The sequence below is a fragment of the Gracilinanus agilis genome, chromosome 2 (assembly GCF_016433145.1).
Source record: "Gracilinanus agilis isolate LMUSP501 chromosome 2, AgileGrace, whole genome shotgun sequence".
NCBI classification, from domain to species: Eukaryota; Metazoa; Chordata; class Mammalia; order Didelphimorphia; family Didelphidae; genus Gracilinanus; species Gracilinanus agilis.
Genome location: NC_058131.1, coordinates 165,312,393 through 165,318,392, shown reverse-complemented (window position 1 = coordinate 165,318,392; position 6,000 = coordinate 165,312,393).

Below are 6,000 nucleotides of genomic sequence, written 5' to 3'. Positions count from 1 at the left end.
AAGACTGAGATGGGCACCAGTAAATAAAAATATTCAACAAAATTTAGGCAAAGCCAAAACATAAGCTTGGGTAGACCTAAAGAAAGATCTGAGTTGAATGAACCCAAAATACAATGTCTAGGGTGGATCCAGGGCTTGGGGAACCTAAAATTCTTTGTTTCCATCTCAGGCATTTTTGGAGATTTCCTGAGGACAGAGTGACATTCTGTACTCAAATAATTTCTAGCCATATAAAATTAGATTTTAAAAGTATAATAATGGGGCCGCTAGGTAGCTCAGTGGAGTGAGAGTCAGGCCTAGAGACAGGAGGTCCTAGGTTCAAACCCGGCCTCAGCCACTTCCCAGCTGTGTGACCCTGGGCAAGTCACTTGACCCCCATTGCCCACCCTTACCAATCTTCCACCTATGAGACAATACACCGAAGTACACGGGTTTAAAAAAAAAAGTATAATAATGTTAACTGTCGATATTTAAAATATAACATGGCAAAACTGTGGATGTTTTTATTGTGATAACATAATGTGTGATTGTCAGGAGTCCCTTCTAATTCCAGTAGCAGAGGCCCATCATGGCTTTCTCTTCAGAACTCCAGGCAACCCTGATGAGATCAGTTCAGCCCATTTCAGACAATGCCCCACTAGATTTTCTAATGAAGGAACCCCAAAGTCTCATAGACATCATCACAGCTGATATACAAAACCTAATCCCTTGTCCTGCTTGGACCTCCTGCCTTCTAAATGAGCTTTGCCATCCAACCCAACATCCTCTTCCTGCTTGTGATTTAAAGTTTTTAGTTTAAATTTAATTTAAAGCTTGTGATTTAAAAGTTCTGCTCACAACCCCTCAGTGGAGGTTCCCTTGCCTTATTACTTAGGGGCACTTAGCCTTGACAACCTTAAACTTTTCTTTCTCAAGAAATCATCCTGATTTTAAAACAGATTTATCTACAAAGTTATTTTTCATTCTCCAATGAGTGGTATCTCTTCAATTTCTAGTTCTCTGCTCTCATAAAAAAGGATTGCTATAGATATTTGTGTACAAGTAGATCCTTTCTCCCTATCTTAGGGACACAGATCTAATAGTGGTATTATTGAGCCCTTATATCTTAATTCAAATTGCTCTCCAGAGTGGTTGTATCAGTTCACAGCTCTACCAACAGTACATTGGCAATCTAATCTTTCCACATCCTCGCCAATATTTATTATTTTCCTTTATTGTCATATTAGCTGAACAACTTGTGGTATTTGATTGCAATGGAATATTGCTTTACCATAAGCAATGATGAACAAGATGATCACAAAAAAACCTGGAAAGACTTATATGAAGTGATGCAAAGTGAAATGAGCTGAAGTAGAACATTGTATGCAGTAACAACAATAATGTATGATGATCAATTGTGAATGAATAACTATTATCAACAACGCAAGGATCCTGGACATCTCCAAGGGACTCATGATAAAAAAAAAACAGCTATCCACTGCTACATAATTTTTTATTATGTTTATTATTTTGAAATAATATTTTGTTATTATTATTAAAACCCTTACTTTCTGTCTTAGAATCAATACTGTGTATTGGTTCCAAGGTAGAAAAGTGGTAAGGGCTAAGCAATGGGGGTTAAGTGACCTGCCCAGGGTCACACAGCTAGGAAGTATATGAGGTTACATTTGAATCCAGGATCTCTAGTGTCTAGGCCTGGCTCTCAATCCACTGAGCTACCTATACCCAATCCATTGCTATAGAAAGAACTGACAAAGTCTGAATGCAGATTGAAGCATGTCATTCTTCACTTTATTTCCTCTATGAATTTTTTTCTAGTGCAAGCAATATGTATCTTTCCAACATGATGAACATGTAAATATGTATTGTATAAATAACAAATGTACAACCTAACCTGTATCTTATTACCTGCTGTCTTGGGGAAGGGGAAGGAATAGGAGAGAGAGAGAATACAGATCATAAAATGTCAGAAAAAAGGGGGCAGCTGGGTAGCTTAGTGGATTGAGAGTCAGGCCTAGAGATGGGAGGTCCTGGGTTCAAATATGACCTCAGACACTTCCCAGCTGTGTGACCCTGGACAAGTCACTTGACCCCCATTGCCTACCCTTACCACTCTTCTGCCTTGGAGCCAATACACAGTATTGACTCCAAGATGGAAGGTAAGGGCTTAAAAAAAAATGTCAGAAAATGATGATTGAGAATTATTCTGACATGAAATCTGAAAAAAAAAACTTTAACCTAAATCTAAAAAAATTATTTTCAAATTTAATAACAATTAATACATTTTCTGAATAATATAATAAAGCATTTCCCACACTTCCCTAACTTCCCAAGTTCACTGTTCCTTTTACTAGGTAAACTCTATGAGTTCTGAATTATCATCATCAGGACCAGCCTTTTTAAAAAAAAAGAATCTATCTTCTTGCATTTGAACCTAGTCTTAGGCAAACAACTCTTCTTAAAAAATAAAAACAAGCCAAATAATTATACATTTTTGCTTCCCTCCATAGTATGATACCACCCAGAACCTAGTTTTTTTCTGGAGCTGGAGCTGTACTCATCTCTGGACATCTCATTCTCTATAGCTTCTCTGCTGGAGCAGCAGGTTCTCAGGAATTCTCCCTCCACCATTTCTTGACCCTCCACCTTGGACTGGGAATATTGTCCAACCCTTTTAGTCAGCTCATTTACTCTAGGCACAGTGAAGGTTTTTTCATCCCTAGGAGCCAAGCTGTCAGAAACTAAAAACAGGATGTAGAAAGTGTAGAAGTTAATGTTCTTTTCTTTCCATCTTTCCAGGTGCTACTTGGGTCCCCAGGGTAAGAGGTCTCACTAGGACAAATGGTAAGAATTCAAATCATTCCCTAAATTTGCACTTCAGCAGGTTAAAATACAAACAAGGAAATGGTCTTAAATTCCAATAACCACAAAACAACAGTGTTTAAGGGTTCAGGATTCTCTGCTAACTCCTGCAAATGAGATGGGGAGCCCTAGGTAAAAAGGCAATCTATTCCCACTTCATTGTCCCTGCTGATGATTCAGTCAATTCCTGGCCTTTTCATATGGAAACAAGGCCACTCAACTCCTTAAATCCATCTCAGATTTCCCCCCAGGTTTTTCTTCCCAACTTTCCTATTGCTCTTCAGAACACTACAATCTCCCTGGGTATCCAGAAACTCTAATCAAATCAATTAATGAAACTCCTTGGCATCATCCTTGGTTTCTCACATACACTCATCCTACATGGAAAATCTGTTGTTAAATCTTGCCCTTTCTATCTTCACAACCCCCTTAGGACATTTCCACTGGCCATCCTCCATCACTGTTAATGCTCTCCCTCCTCATCTTTGCTTGACTTCCTTAGCATTCCTACTTTCTGCAAGAAACCTTTCCTATTCCTCCTTAATCTTAGTGCCTTTCCTCTTGAGACCACCCTTCAATTTATCTTGTGTATATTATTTGCAGTTAGTGGTTTGCCCATTGTCTCCCCCTTTGAATAATGACCTCTTTGAACACCAGGGACAGCTTTTGTTTTGTCTTTGTGTTTAGAACAGTGCCTGGTACACAGTAAAAATGCTCAATAAATATTAATTGATTTGATGAAGGGGTTGTGATTTGCCCAGCATCACACAGCAAACAGGTGTCCAAGGCAGGATTTGAACCTGAGTCTTCATATAGATTCAAGGTTAGCTCTCTACCCACCACACCATTCTGAGAAAGCAGTAGTGATAGGAAGAGAGGTTGTGGCAAGGATATAGCAGTCTTATGAAGGTAAGATGAGGCAGAGGCAGAAATGAAAGGATAGTAAATTTATGGTCAGATAAAGGAATTTCTAATTTGTGGATTATGGAAGTAAAACACTTTGGGGGCAGAGTGAAGGTATAGATCAGAGATGTCAAAAGAGTATTACTGTTTGCAACACTCCACAGTGATTAAAGCTGATTAAAATGTAATGGGAGAAAAAAGGGGCAGTTCAGTGGATCAGTGGATTGAGAACCGGGCTTGGAGATGGAAGGTTATGTTTACAAATTTGGCCTCAGACACTTCCTAGTTGTGTCATCCTAAGTAAGTCACTTAGTATCGATTCTAAGATAGAAAGTAAAAGTCTAAAAAAACGTGATTGGAAAATATTTTGTCGACATGGAATCTAGAGTTCCCAAACTTGTAGCTTAGTGAGGTATGATGAACCCCAAGTTTAGAAATAGTTTGTAGGTTGGAGACCCCCCAAAGCTTGTGCTAGTTCCCTGTTCCCGAGAGAATCCACCCTGAAGGGAATCTCTGGCTAGCACTTGCAGACTGAATAATGGACCCCAGGGTAAATGCTAAATACCCTTTTGTCTTAGGTAGTTTTCCCCATTGTATCAAAGACCCTTCCCTGGAAGACTACCTGGCTGGGCAGGGACCATTCCTTTAGTATCCATTGTGTAAGCAGCCCCTTCCCTTACACCCTAGCCTCTAGCTATGATCCCTTTCTCTAGCTTGATTGTATCCTGTCAGTATAATGTCAATCATCTTCCCCAGCTCCTGGATCTTCCCAAATGGTATATAAATTCCCCAATTTCCTTTGTTCTTGGGAGTCGTCATCTAGCGCTGTGGCACTCCCAGGGGGATCTGGGAGCAGAGCGAAGCAGTGTTCATTTAGACTCTGCACAAGGCGCAGCTCTGCATAAGAGGCCAAGTAGCCCTCATCCCCCTTTCCCTTGATTAAAGAGTGGTTTTATGACTATTTAATAGTTCTGCTTTTTTTTTTAAGTTAACAATTTAACAAAATAAAAATGCAACTTCTGATTTTCGGGGAGGGGGCGGTAAAGATGGGTACAGAGAAGTAAATGCTAAATGTACACAAAAGAATTTGGGTTGTTGGAGCACTAACATTGGAAATCAGAAAAAGATTTTCTTTTGGAGGTGGCCACACTTGGAAGAGAGGGAAGGATTCCAAGAGATATAGGGGAGGGGGGGTGCATTCCAATAATAATCTCATTTTCTATAACTTCCAGCTTGACCCTGATCCCAGATAACCTATTTTCAAGGAACCCCAAATTGATGAGTGTCCCAGTCTAAACAGACTGAACTATGAATAGGTCTCATCCATTTCCTAGAATTTGTACCTCTGCCCAGAGGGACTGATTTTGTGAGAGAGCTCTCCACCCTTTGGTACTTCCCAATCAGCCAGGGCAAGATTAGCAGATAGAATCGGTTTCTCTTAAGAGTGTCTAGGTCCCAAACCCCATCCTTTGTCCCAAGAGTTTACAGTAGTAATTAGTGGGCTGCCTTTCCTTTCCTGTTCCCCTCTACAGTATATCTAGGACCCTGAGTTCTTCCCTTCAATGGAAATTCCCAGTAATTGGATTATTTGCGTGTGTCTTTCTCAAGACTGCATGGTGGCTGTGATCACGGTCTCCCTCCTCCTGATTAAAGACTTGTTCTTTAAATCACTATGGTAGTGTTGATTATTTTTTCAGGTTTACAGCAGGAATCGGGGGACAGCCTGTATGAAGGCACCAAGATGGTAGACAATATCTTTCCTGGGGAACAGCAAGTAGGCCAAGTTGGCTGAAAGAATGAAAGCAGTCTGGTTGAAGCCAGAGAGGAGAGCACTTTTTTGGGAAAGCATTTATATTTTATCCCAGAGGATTGGCCATGGAAGCTTCTGGAGCTGGGGAATGTCTTATCTAGGTTTTAAGATGGCTATCAATTTGATATCAAGAGATAACTTCTTTGGACTCAAGTTCTAGTTACTAGGTTAAGTCAAACTATTGTAGGTACAAAAAAAGCTAGCAGATGTGACTACTGAACTATAGTCAGGGATCTTGGAATGACTGAAGAGGAGAGATACTTCAGGGTTGGAAAAATGTTCTCTGTATAAAAAGGGAAATGAAGAATATTCTGCAAATCAGATAGTCCTGGAAGCTTAGCAAAATTCTGTAGCTTATCAGGGATGGTTGCTGAAAAAGGTCTTTCATGCCCAGTGTTTTCCCCTCTCTGCTGTGTGTGAATAGT